General features: G+C 33.4%; 1 pseudogene; it reads right to left on the bottom strand.

The window, feature by feature from the left end:
- Positions 1 to 395: 395 nt before the first annotated feature.
- The window catches only part of LOC105220151 (Ig-like and fibronectin type-III domain-containing protein 1), a 54671-nt pseudogene continuing 39839 nt past the window's right edge, over positions 396 to 15227 (bottom strand).

Here is a 15227-nt window from a genome sequence, read left to right as displayed (position 1 = left end):
ACATACATACAACAGATTTCGGTTGTAAGGTTGTTTGGGTGTGGTTGATTGCCTGCTTGAGTGGTTGTATAGCCAAACATTGTAGTCACAAGTCATAAAAGATCAAGTGTTTGAGGGATCTGCTGATATTCCCACATGCCCTTATCAATAATCGACAGGCTTATAAACAACACCCACAACATGTTAGAGGTTTGTAGGAGAGTCACTTGCCTTCAAGTAACTTGTGTGTGTGCACATCGAGTCAAGTGTAGATCAATATTTGTTGTTATATCGCTATTGTGGCTATTGTTATACATATATGTGATCAGATAATAAACATTGTGTATTATTTGAGGGTTAATTTCGGATGCTTGTTATATCATTGTTTATTCTGTAAGTAATGAAAGTGTATTTAATTAGATATATTCTGGGTAGTGTATCTGAATATTAACAAATATATAACATAATATTAAAATATATTATTATTATTAACACACCTTCTTAATGAAGATACATGGTAAGAGTGTACAAAATAACTAATTATTAGTAGCTTTTATTACTTGATTTTGCTTTGACAGGTTTAGGCATAGTTAATAATATCAGGTTTGAGTTACTATTTTTTGTTAATTAAAAGAGACTTAAAATGTTCCTTAAGCGTGTCCAATTTCATATAAAAAATATTTTTATTAATAATAAAGAATTATATACGAATTTATTGCTGCAAAAACAAAGCGAAAATTCATAAAATTAAGTAGAAACCCACATATCCAAAATGGTAAAAATAAATTAATAAAAAACACATTAATATTCCGCAGGCGAGCATTTGCCAAATGAAAACGTTGGACGTTTGTTTTACAGCCGCCATTTACTTGCTGCAATTAATATGCGCCAGAGGCCACTGACAGGCTGGTATGCGTATTTTGTTACTGAAGTTTCATTAATTACGCACAAGAACGTCGGCCAGACAGTCGGCATGGCATGCGAAATAATAATAATAGTTAACGGACAGCTGGTAAAGGTAAATCTTGTCTGTGATTAGTTTGAACAGTGGATTTTTGACATAGTAGGTGTGAGAGGGCTCCCCGACATAAATAAGTGAAAGGAGGTGTGACTGAATGTATTGAATTTTGAGTAAGGGAATGATGTTCAAATATATCAATTTGACTCAATTATTTGACACAATTAAGATGGTAATTGACCAATTAATTGTTTAAAAATTATATAAAAGCAGTACAAGACATTTTTATGTGTTCTAGCTGATATTCATTTAGTACAATTTTTGTATTGCTTCGTTGTCAATTGAAAACCATATTAATAGTCAGTTATCAGGAGTCAAATTGCTAATTGAGTTCAATTAGTTAATTTATAGTTAATTGTTCAATTATTATTCTTTTATGTTATGTTGCTCAATTAGTTAATTGTTTAGTAGAAAATTTAATTTAATTAATTCAATGGTCTTTTTTAAAATGAAATCAATTACAAAATTTTTAAAATACTATTTCGAGTGAAATTTTTAAATTGAACGGAATTAGTTAATTTGTTCAATTAAATTGTTATTTGTTGTTTAAATTGAAGATAAATAGCAAATTTTCCACATTATTGGATTATGGAATAACTAAATATTGCTAAACTAGTTAAGTATCCATTTAGTAAATGGAATTCAATTATTTAACTGCTAATCAAATTCAATAAATTAATTTAATTGATAAAATTCTAATTGAAAATTTTGAACACAATTTGATAATTGTTTAGTAAATTATATACATATAGCTAATTATTCAATATTATTTCCACATTAGTGGACCATGCAACAATAGACAATAGAATCCAATTAGTTAATTGTTTTATTTGTAAATTGTACTCAATTAGTTAATTCGGTTTTTCTTAATAAATTTTAATAAATTAGTTTAATAAAATTCTAATTGAAAATTTTGAACACAATTCATTATTGATACTTAGTAAATTGAACACAAATAGCAAATTGTTCAATATTATTTCCACATTACTGGACTATGCTTTTCTGTTAGTATTTATGTGCAATTAGAAAATTAAACTCAATTAGTAATTATTCAATTACCAAATTTAACTCAATTAGTTAATTGTTCAATCATTAATTTAGAAGGTTAGGTAAAAATTTAGAAGAAGAACTCAAAAATCACCCCAAAATTTATAACAAATAACTGAAGCAGCGTTTACCATGAATGTTAATTCAGCGATAGGTTTTGAGTTTATTTTCGAACCTATGCATATTTATGTGGGTATGTATAGGCTACATTTCTGATAATTAAGGCATATTTTACGTACTGAATTCGAATTTTTTCATGATTTCAGTACCAACGGTTCATTGCTTTTTTCCCGAATTTACAATGAACACGTATGTATTTGTACGTCCGTGCATCAGTCATCAAACAAAGCCGTAATAGTAGCTAAATACTCTTACAACAGTGCATTCGATATGCATATATTATTTATGTGTATGTGTAATGCCTGCACACGCGGTTAACCAGCTGTTTATGTGTTCATTAAAGCTTTGTACAGGCTAAACCAGTGTTATGTGCACGCGCACACGAGCCGGGACAAGCAACAACGGTGTCCATCACCGCTCCATTGACCCATCGGAGTGGCAATGATGAATGACTTGAGCCATTACGTATATTCGAACGGTTAAATTTGCCCAAATTACCACATGCCTGAATGATTGACCAAGCAGTTGTGCATGTGTGTGTGTTTCACTTTGTAATTGTGGCATAACACTGCAATGCGCAGATGACCGCAAGAGTATATTTGCATTTGATTTCAGTCAAAATTTTTCGGTTATAAAGCCTACTCTGCTATGTTTAGCTATGTAAATATTTGTTTACTGCCCTATGAGCTGCTGTTTTTAGTGTATGTGTGCCTTCAATGTCATTTCAGAGAAATTGAAAATTGCCGCATTGCATGCATACACGCGAGAAATAGTTCAGCAGGTTAGTGATGCATGTGTTAATTAGCAGCCAAAACACGCAGTTTATAGGAGGTTAAAGGAAAAACAAATATCGAAATATGAAAAATATACACCTTAAACCTTAATATGTCAGCAAATATCTTTTAAAATAAAAATTAAAAAAAATTACATAAAAATTTTTGTTGAACAAATAATAGAAAAGTCAAATGAAAAGTCTAACCACCAAGCTTTAACCACACATTTAATAAACAGGAGTTGATATTTATATGGTATGATCGACCACAGCTGTATTTCCTTATGCCTAACATATTTAATAAACATAACGCATACGCCGTGGCGCACAATAGCTCCATACAGCCACAATAACAATCATCCACAAATTTATGTAGCATTTTTGGTGTTGGTGGTCATCACAATTTGTTCAAAATCAAATTTGATTTATATCAAATATTGACGCATGATTTTCCATTTGATTTTGCCGTTCACATCCCGTTACTCATACGCCACGTTGGCTAATTGTTAGGCATTGCATCGGACAATTTATGCAGCAGTAGTTGAAGCAGCGGTTTTGTGCACACTCTCATGCTCTTAGTTTTCATAAATTTCGCTTTTTTTCGAAATTCAATTTTCTATAAAAACACAATTTTAGCGCTTGATCATTGCATTTTAATCACTCATACGCACTGTTGAGCGGTTAATTAATGGGCTGTAGCCGGAGTAGCGCAGCATAATTATGGTTTGCTAAATTATTTACTGCTATTTATGAATAAATAAAGTTGTATTTTAGTAAATGTAGAATGTTTTATATAAATTTTAAATATTATATTTCGCATAAATCCCCAGTGAGAATAGGCTGTGCGCAGCAAAGCCTATTTAATATTTATTAATTGAGTAATTTAGAGTGTTTTTGCTTATGTTTTGTTGAAAAAATTAAATTGCAATATTATTAAATTATAATTTTTTTCAATCAATTATTGACACCCACTATTTTAATTTCACTGAATTTGTTTGAGTATTTATTTTTTTTTTCGATTATGTCGTTTAATATTAATTATAAATAAATATTTGTAATATTAAATATTAATTTATATATAAAAAATATATTTCTATGTTCGAAAAATAATACTGTTTTTAAGCTATTCACTGCTGAATCTCAATAGTTTATATTCTTCTGCACATTTCAGTAAAAAAGTTTCTTTATATTAAATAATTATGTACAGCCACAGTAAATTTATATTTTAAGCAAGAAAAAAATGTAGTACACTTGTAATACACTTAAAATTCAGTGCCTTCTGGTCATGAAAATATATGGTATGCGAAATCATATATTAGGTTGGCAAATATCTCCCTTCTGCCTTTTTATCTTTTGAATTTCGCGGCTATGTATAAAACGCTACAGAGCTCGTGGCATCTCGTGACATTGGACAGGAGATGGGAGTTAGTCACCAAACCATTTTAAACCATCAGCAGAACGCATGCGAAATGCTCCTGAAACGGAATGAATTCGACCCATTTTTGAAGTGAATGGTGGTTGGCGACAAAAAATTGATCATATACTACAATATCAAGCGAAAACGGTCGTGGTCGATGGCCGGTGAATCGTCACAAACAGTGGCCAAGCCGGGATTGACGACCAGGAAGGTTTTGTGGTGTGTTTGGTGGGGTTGGAAGGGATTCTACCATCTACTGCGAACAATTGGAGTGCTTGAAGCAGACGGTCGACCAGAAGCGTCCAGAATTGGCCAGCAGGAAGGGTGTAGTGTTCCACTTTGTTGATGACTCGTCAGCAGCTACGGGAGCTCGGATGGGAGGTTTTATCGCATCCATCAAATAGCCCGGAGATAGCGCCAAATGATAACCACTTGTTCCTGTCCATGGCGAACGCCCTTGGTGGTGTAAAGTTGAACTCAAAAGAGGCTTGTGAAAGAGGCTTGTGTGAGATTATCGAACGAAACGGCGCATATTTGAATTAAACAAATCCGATCACTGTAACGCCACTTCACCAAAAATCCATTTTCCTAACTGAAAATCCTCAATAAATAGTTGTAATTCTTAGCAAAATTCCGAAAATTAATTCATTTCATTACAACAACAACTTCAATCACAATTTCTTCATACGAAAGTACTAAAAACCAATTAAATCTAAGTTTATTATTTCAATATTTACTTCAAATTCTTGCAATTCCATTAATATTCAAAATGTCGCAAAAAAAAAATAGTTTCTCTAAAGCTTACAATCATCAATCGCCACATATATTTCGCTCTAAAAACCCACAGAATTAATCATCAATTCCTCCGACAGCTTGTGTATACCCAAACAGCTGCTCAGCGCTAAAGCAAAGAAATTTATTTACTTGAAAAAATATTTGTTTTTCAATTGCTAGCGACTTAAGTGACCATTAATCTACATAAGATTCTAAGAACATTCAACGAAAACATATTTCATTGACAAATATTGACTCACAGTTCACTGGCCAACATGAGCAATGAGGCGATTTATTATTTTAGCTGCGTCCGCTTTGGTCAGCCAGCGCGTATGAGTGATTTTTCGGTATTTATGATGTGTCAGCTTATCTAACAATTTGTTGTTGCTTATTTATATATTTATTTATATATTAGTATGATGCGACAAGATACTGATATTAGTATAACAAGACATGCAGTTTGTGGATTTATCTGATGTTGATATATAAATTATTTGGTAGATATGCCACAAGATATAAATATGTACTTACATATATAATCTTTATTTTTTGCTGAATTCTTGGTAAATTGCTCGTATAAAATACATTGTTATATTGTTTACGAATTTGCATGCAAATTGAAGAGGAAGTTGTATAATATTTCAATTACTGAATTTATTATCTTTACCAATGAAAGCTTACTTCCGTGCACATATTCTCCTGTGAGTAGCTCTACGAGATGTCTTCAAAGAATTGCGAAAATTTATTTATTGGTTTACATTAATGCTGTTGTCTTCAAAATAGTCTCCATATGCCAGTACTATGTCCATATGCCAGTACTTCTTCAAAATATCTAAACACTGCTCAAAGTCAGTTTTTGGGATAGTCTTTGGCCCTTACCGCGAATTCTCGTTTGCTATGCTTGTAAAATGACGTCTCTTTAAGGTTCACTTTATTTGTGTAAATAGGAAAAAGTCATTTGAATTCATGCCTGCAGAACAAGCAACGAAGTGTGTGAGCTTTTAACAAACGAAAATTGGCAATCTCGTAAAAATGCATGCAACCTTAGCGGCTGCTACAGACAAAGTAAGCAATGAACACAGCTGGAAATTATGTCGTATTTCAGAATAATGTATATCGACATAAGAAAAATAATTTGGTAATTGCAAATTCCCTTTATTTTTTTAAACACGCTTCGTTTTATATTTTTTAGTCTTTTTCCCTTTAGCCTAATTACTTGATTTTCGTTGACTTTGTTTTTAGAGTTTTTCGACAATCTTAAGATTAATTATCTTGTGAGAGACATAGTCAATTGCCTGCACGAAAAGGTATAAATTCCAAGCTTATACAGTCCTAATTCGAAATCAATGAAACACACCGGCATACCCCAATCGAGATATTTAACTGCGTACATTTGTATGTCCTTTAGTTATAGGAATTCATAAAATGATCGCACAATTTAATTAAAACTATTATAATAGCAAATTATAGGCTTTCGTCATCTTTTCTTTTTTATTCCGCTTTATGCACGCCTTACTGCAATTTTTACTGTTTTTTGCTTTGAACAGTGCTGTCACTGCCCTTTTGGCTTATTTAAGCCGGTCGCATAATTTAAAAGCTGCCATCAGTGCGCTTTCTCCACCACACTTCTCATTGACCCACCTACTTACCTTGCCGAGTGCATTTTTCAGCTGCACTTTCGTACTGCTTTTCTTGTTAAACTAATTTTCGCTCGGCGCAACTTTTTATCGTCTTGTATTTTTTAATGAATTTTCTTTAATTTGCCTACAAAGTGAAGCAGCGGCGTTTTTTATTTTATTTTTGTTTTTATTTTTTTTATTGTTTTTTGTTGTTTTCTCTCTTCAAAGTTCAACTAAATGAACGTGGAATAATTTAATGGACATAGCGGCGCGATTTAGCTAACTAACGGCAGGCGGAAGGATACGTTCACTGTGCATATGGTCCAACAAGTTTTGGAAGCGCAGGTGTTGGTGATGGTGGTGGCGAGAAACGTCTAGCGCGGAAGGAAACTATACAAAATTTTGCGCAGCCTTAGCTCGTTGGTTGAATAGTTTCGTCGTTAATGGCTTTTAAAGTTGGCAGCGAAGTGAGAGGGAGAGTGAGAAAGTAAGAGCGAGTTGCGTATGTTTGCTGCGGTGCAGCTTTTGTAAGAAGTTAGATTCGAACCACGCGCTTTATAAACTTTCAAGAAGCAATTTGCATATTAAAGTAATTGGCTATGCTGAGTGAAATGTCGATTTCAATGCACGATAAGAGATATATCATTGGGGTTTAATTGAGTATTGCAAGCGTAGTAAGTAGTTCGATTTAGCCTATTTTACTAGTAAATGAAAGCCTTAAGTCCTTAAATATTTCTTAAGCTCATGTTAATATATGCTAAGTGGTAAAATTCTAAGCTCTCAAGCCATTTAGACTGCAAAGTCTATATATCTTATGGCAAGTCAAATATTATACAACTACATCACTATTATATAGCAGCAGAACCGATATTAAAAGGACCCCGGTGTAAATTCGAGTACATTCCGACTATGTTGAAAAATAAATTTCTTAGTAATTCTTCTGACCTCTGTAGGCATAGTTACGATTAAGTTACCAACTTTGCTTTTGAACAGATTAGATTTTTTTTCGGAAACTCTTTGTTGAGTGAGAGCTCAGATTTCAATACCATGTTATTTGTTTACATCTTCATATTGCATATTAACTTTGTTCTAAGATTCTTTGGAACATTCTGAAGCCGAACAAGCAAAAATATTCAAGTCTAAGTAATTGGGAGGTATCTTGAAGAAATGCTTCTGAGGAAGTTAGTTGCGCACAGCGTTGCCACCTGTTTGGTAGGTAATGTCAAACCTTCGAATGAATGGCGAAATTCTTCCGTTATAGTTTAGAATATTGGAAATAGTGATATTTTGAACCATAATTTCAAAATTCGTTAAAATTGAAAAAAATATCGGAATCTTTTGGATTAAAGTGTTCGCCAAATAACTTGAATTTTCTTTTCATGCACATTTCAATTTATTTGAATCTGTAATAATTGAAAACCACCAGAACTCATCTCTGAGCATGGAAATCGACCTCCATAACTATTCCGAATAATACCGAAGCATATTTCGCTGTTGCAAGTTCGAAAACAACAACAATCTCCTCCTCATGGTAATTTTACTATGATTTAATAAATATTTAATTCTCACTTAAAAGTTATTTTCCAATCCCAGTAAATCCCGCAAGTAATATCCTCACTACGCTATTTTCCCCATTTTAATTTATTACAACAACTATATTCGCCAACTACTTGGCGTACATGCATACGAATACATACATATACGTTGTCCTATCTTGCCGCGTACATTTGCCGAGTGCACTTCACTTAATTCCAATTTTCGTTAACCCATATTTGCGAAAGTTGATTAAGAAACAGGTGAAGGTAGGGTAAGAATAACAACAAAAACAAGAAAAACGCTGAGAGACAGCAGCGCGCAAAATTGCCTTAGTGAAGTAAATAAAATCTAACCGATTTTCAGCATAAAAGCTGCGTAGACGGCAACAGCAGGTGCTGCAACAATAATTGTAATACAAGAACGGTGTATGCATATGCTTATATAATTTTCTATAGCAACATATGGTTATATGTCTACGTGTGTTTGCATTTTAATGGTGGCGCATTGCAACGAAAATGTGTTAAACAAGTTTTGCTCGTCGATTGTTTGTTAGCGTCTTGGCATTTAGGAAGATGAAAGGTAAGTAGAACTTGAGCAGCTACTACTAAGTAGGCAAACTAAAATGTATGTGTGAGTTTACTTAGGTAAAGCGCATTTTACATATGCACAGTCACTCAAGCATGCAAAAATATGCACACACAAATGCACATGTGATTCACCAAGAGACTCTCATATACATAGCCTTCAGCATCCTTGCTCCACTCAGCTTTATCTATGTGTCTGTAGGTTAGTAGTTGTCTAACCATACGCTAAATTCTCGCTCCATTTAGCGCCATTGGCACTTACTTCTTCGTCGTGCCGTACCTCTATAGCCTCCGTTGGCAAAACAGCAAGGCAGCACAAATCTTACTTATCTCAGTGTATAGTCTACATTCAGGCGTTGGCTCGTCTCATCTTCACCGCACAGGCTTGTTGACTTTCATTTAAGCAGTTAAGTTTTCGCGTTTTGCTTGCCGGTATTTTCACCGATAAATTTGTTTGCTGTTAGTACAAGCAAGCATATGTAAACTATGCAAGTAGAAGGGAGATGCTCTCATATATTTACATATACATATATATTTCCACATACTCTTCTTTATTCTCTATTCACATACATACACTTCTTCATCGTTAGAGTGCTTCCCTTGTGGTCGACCAATATTCCTTGAGTTTTCGGTAAAATGCGGGAGGACAATAGGGCTCCCATTTATAACGAACGTTTGTAAAAAGGCACTTGGCAACCCTGAAAACTTTATCAATAACCTTAGTAATACAAAACACTAACTAATACAAACACTAACTAAGATAAACAATACCATATAAGAATTATCAAACAAAGATGAGCTCGATTAAGAAAGTTCCAAACAGAAAAATCTGAGTAGGGTTACCATATATTTCTAGTTTTTGATTTCATAAAACTAAAAATTCCTTTATCACAATTATTACCGAATGACTATTAAACTAAAACGATTTGTGGAATTAAGCAGTGAAATGAATGAAAATTAAGTTTTGAGATGGGTTGCCAGCTGTTTTAAATTCTATATTGAATTAAATTGAAGGAAATAAATCAAATTATACAACATGGGTATAAAACTAAACAATGATATGAATGAAGTATATTGAAAATATATTTCGAAGTGTTGCCACCTGTTTAAAAATTTATATTTGAAGAAAATTATATAATAAATTCAACATTGAAATATTGGAATCAAGTGAAAAGCATTTGAGAAATTTCCTTGATCTATAATAAATTAAATTTTACCACCTACTTAAAATTTTGTATTCGATAATATTTTTAACTGAAGTTAATTGATAATCATTGTGTATCACTATAAATAAGTGAAATAATGGCAACCTATGTAAAAAAAAGTATTTGAGAAGTTGATGAAATAGACTAAATTTCACCATATTGGAGTCAAAGGAGAATTATAGAATTATTTGAGATATATGAAGAGTTGCCACATGCGTAAGATATTTAATTGAAAAAAATTCATCATATACCTTATGTTGTTGCTATATGCACATAAATGAAACCAAAAAAGTTCAAAAAGTCTTAATTTAAAATATTTCTATAGATATTTTTTCTGATAATTTCTGAAAGCCATGTTCACAGATCAGCGCTGTGTTGTTTGGTACATCTCTTATTGACTCTATTCTTAATTCATAAAAATATATAGTTAAATTGTAAATACAACTATTTAGATTTTTCTAAAAAAATTTGTCTATTTCTCAATTAATTGAGTTTACCTAAAAAATATCTATTTGTAGGCAGTTGGTTTTATTTAAAAATTTATTTACAGCAATTGTTGTTAATCTCTCTTTATATGTGTGACTATAAGTAAGCATATTTCTACGATTTCATCTTTTGATCTGCCAGTTCTCCCCACTTGCTCTGTATAATTAAAATTCCAAATTTTATTAAAAGTATATATACAAGTATTAGCTCTTCTATGTGCTTGAGAAAGGCTTATATCAGTATAAATATGTAGATATGTGGGTTTAAGAGTTATATAAGTTAAGCTATTTGACTTTGTACACTTGTGTATGCACTGATTGGCACTAGTCTGTGTGTGTGAAAATCACTTGAAATTAAACAAGCACATAATACTCGCATCTTCAGTTTCATTTGCTTGCAGGCATAAGCAATAAAACTATCTCGAATATAAATGTATACAATATAGTATAGACATACATACATATACATATGTACGCATTAAATTGCTTATTCATGCTCATATCCAATATACATTTATTCATATTTTAAACAAATTTCTGCAGCAATTTGTTAATCTTTCGTAAATCCCGTTATTGAAAACTATATAATCGCTTAAATATCTTAAGTGTCTGCATATTTATGCACTAATACATACATAAGTTCGTGTGTGTTGAGTGAGTTTGGTTAAAGTTGAATTTACCTGGTGTTGTAGTAAATATAACTTGGGTATTAACTTTTGTCTGCAGAAATAAATGAAATTTCGAAAGTATTTATCATATCTAGGAAATTGGTATGCCATATGCATATTTACATGCCGACATAATTGCTTTTAGGAGGTAAATATAAATTATTTGCACACTGTGAAGCCACATTTTTCTGGTTTATGAGCACATAAGAGTTTAAGCGGTTAAGAGAGGCGTAAAAATGTGTTTTCCATTCATACTTTATGGATTGATGGTTATTTAAAAATGTGTGTGAGCATAAAGTGTATTAGTATGCGTGTTGCATAATTTTAGGCGTCCGGCATTTATATATATTATTTTTCAATACTATTATATAATAAACTTAAAAAATATCTTACCACATCTTTGAATCAATTTGTTCTGATTCATTCTATTCGTAATAAGCTTGTGGGCTCAGTAAAGCTTTATACTTCCCATTATAGCAGAAATGCTTTTGCGAATATATAATCTGTACATTTCTTTCATATATTTTTCATCCATCAATAAAATAACAATAAAAACTCAATATGTGAGTGTACTCTAGAGTTCGTTCTCTTCATATGAGGAGTCAAACCTGCTACTAACTAAAGTTCTTAATACAATATAATTTTACATTTGCTCAAGTAGGAGTTTCATTTTGGTTGTATTTATCAATCTTACTAATGCTGCACTTACACTATACCAATATGACTTAACGCCTAAAACTATCGCAATTAAAGTTGTGAGAAGCTCGGTTTTTGGGTTCCGTATTATAATTAAACCCTCTGTCGGGTTAAGATGACGTTGAGGCCGATCCGTTTGAAGAAAATAGTTATTTGTGGGTTTTAGTGTAAACGTTATAAATTTCGGTTTATTTATAGGGTGTGTGTTGACAATATTGTTAATTGTTTTATATTTAATTAGTTAGAATTAAGTGTTAGTGTATCGAAACTATGTATATGACCTGTAGGATAATTCCTTGTGTTGAGTAGTGTTTGACTCCTCTGTGTTGGTTGATCTGTGTTCTGTGTAGATTTCTTCTTCTTTATTTACACTTTGTACGGTTGTGTTTTGTGGGTTTATTGTCTCTTACTTTGTTATGCGTTTTCATTTGTTTTATTGTTTACAAATTTGTGTAAATTTGGGTGTTTTGTTCACTTGTTTTAAAGCGCGGGTATTTGTTCGGGTTTTTGTTGTACACTTTATTAGCGCGGGTTATGGATTCGTGTTGTTCACTTTACTTCTTTTTTTCTCTATATGTTGTTGTGTGTAAAGGGTGATGGTGATAGGTGAAGTTGGGGCGGTTTGTCTCCTCTGCATTACTTATCTATTACTTTTTGGAGAGTAATGCAGAGGAGTGTTTGTTTGGCCTAAACACCCTCTGAAGTAACAATTAAAATAATTATGTGGTTTTTGTTCACGTATAATCACTCAACTCAATATTGGAGTTAGCTAACTTTATAATCTACAATGCCTAAAGATATGTTAGTTTGGAGTTGAGAGAAAGATATTCTCTTAACAAACAGTAGTTATATTGTTGTAATCAAACTATTTCATTTTCAACGCAAACCACACAGTCGCACAAAGGCCGGTGATAAGGGGGATTCACCCAGCTGAAGTGCCCTACGAACAAAGGGAAAAAGAGCCCTTATAATAGCATAGAGGAGGCTCTCATTGAATGCCACTACAGTGTGGTCTCATTTTACACTCTTCATTTGCCCACTTGGTACGCCCCACATGCCACATGCGGGGCCACTTTTTAGCCAAGAGCGCTAGCATACACAGACACATACGTACATATGCACGTATACACATTCAACAACAACTACGCACACGCCCTCAACTACTGTCAACCGGCAACATCACCGCTTCAACACGTTGATATGTACATACATACATATAAATTCACAATACGAGGCGGAAACTGCGCCATATTGTCTGTCAGCCATTATTGTCGCACAAACGGAAAAGTGTTAAAATCCACCTCCGTGTTGTAAATGAGTTTTACAGCGTTGACTAGTTGGCGAAAGGTGTGCAGGAAGTGTAAGGCGTGGCAAGCTGTTGGTGCAGTGCACACACGGCAGTATCACAGATTTTAATGTTGACGGTAGTGGCAACACGCTGTTCCGGTATCGCAGTCGCTTGTATATTAATTGTTATGTGCGAAGAGGGGTGTGGAAGTTATTCTATTTTTTGTAACAAAATTCATGAATGGAATTGAAGTAAGCTTGTTTTTTGATACATTTAATGCGAAATTTTTTATATCTACTTTGCAATATTGTCGACTTCGAATGGAAACGCAATATGTAGTCCTGTATGATCTCGGTTAGGCCATAACTATTACATTCTCTTTGCAAAGTGATTATTTGTATATCTGGTGAGAATCGATATCATCGTAAGTTTGATTCGAAGGAAAAGTCGAAAGAACGCCAGACCGAAAGCAGTAACAGAAAAAAAATGAAATTTTGGAACTCCTTCCCTAAAAGTGAACACCCTTGATCATTCTCCCATCCAAAAGTGCCGTATTTTACCTCTTATCAGATTACTCGCTTCCCACATTGCTAATAGTAAAGCTGTATGGCCTTTCTCCCCAAGGTAATTTTGTGGTTTGGAATCCACAGCATTATGATCGTCTTCGGTCGCATTCGGTCACAGCCTAGATATTTTGATCGAGTTTTTGAACTGAAGTCGAGACTGCAATCGTTTTACTCCATTCAGAACGAATAACTATGTTCGCAGAGAGATAATTAACTTTTCAACATCATGTACTGAATCTTCCCAAGATCATGACGTAGGAAGGTTTATTTCACAGGTCGAGATTTGTTGAAATTTTCTCGCTATATATATATATATGATAAGTTTTGAACAACAATAAGAATATCTTCGATTTTCTTTTTTTAACGAAAAACATTTCGGTAGTCCAGTTTTAATAGCCCTTTACGTGATTTGGTATTATCCAACCTAAAATCGTATCATATCGTTTCAACTCGAATTTTCGATGTGAAAAACAGAAATTATCCTCCAAATTTATCCGAATTATGCTGATACACTCCCGTTATGTGCGTCGCTTTAATGAACCATCACATTTGAGTGTGATTTTTTTCCATCAACTCTCAACCTCTCCATTATAATCATAGCCACCGTAGCGAGTCATCATGAGCATCATCACTTCGCAATTTATGCGCCGGCAACAGCAGCAAACCGAAAATGGCAACCACGACACTTCCAACACGAGCGCACAGGCACAGGTTGGCTGGTGTCAAAAAGGTGCGAATGCTGACTGAATTAGGCGAACGGGAGCAGCGTATCATTGAGTGTCGATGAGGAAGTTTTCGCACACGGCAAAATAAACGAAAAATGCTGCCAACCGCAGCAGGAGGAAGTCGCAACAACTGTCATATGCACAACGGCAGTTGCTAATACTCGTATGTATGTACGGTTATATCTACCGATCTATATTCATGCTTTCAGGTGATTGTATAGATGTATGAGTGTGTGAGTGGAGTTAAACACTTTCTGAGCATAAGTGCAAATGCAAACACCTAAACGCAAATATTCTGGCAAAATACCAGCAGGTGAGCTAAGAGCACTCGAAACCCATCGTCTTGTGTATGAGCACTAATATGTGCTACCTATATGGAGTGAGAGTTATATATGATTGTATATATATAATAATACCCAGGAAGAAACTTTAAAGTACTTGAGGCAAAAAATAAATATCAACGGAATTATAAACGTATATTGAAAACTTTACGATCTAACTGATGCTCTGATCAGTTAACGATGACAAAGAGTCTCGAAAAACCTAGTTAAATTTAAATAAATTTGAAGTCATCGATTGAGAGATATACGGAAATCCAGCTGTTTTACGTTCTGAGTTTATATGGATGTGTGAAAAACAGGTAGATTTAGGAACCCATTTGTGAAACCACATTACGTATATATTTCTTGAAGTGAGTTAGCTCAGTCTTTGACAATATTATCGTACAT

Source organism: Zeugodacus cucurbitae, chromosome 4 (genome assembly GCF_028554725.1).
Source record: "Zeugodacus cucurbitae isolate PBARC_wt_2022May chromosome 4, idZeuCucr1.2, whole genome shotgun sequence".
Lineage (NCBI taxonomy): Eukaryota > Metazoa > Arthropoda > Insecta > Diptera > Tephritidae > Zeugodacus > Zeugodacus cucurbitae.
This window is presented reverse-complemented; position numbering and strand designations above follow the sequence as displayed.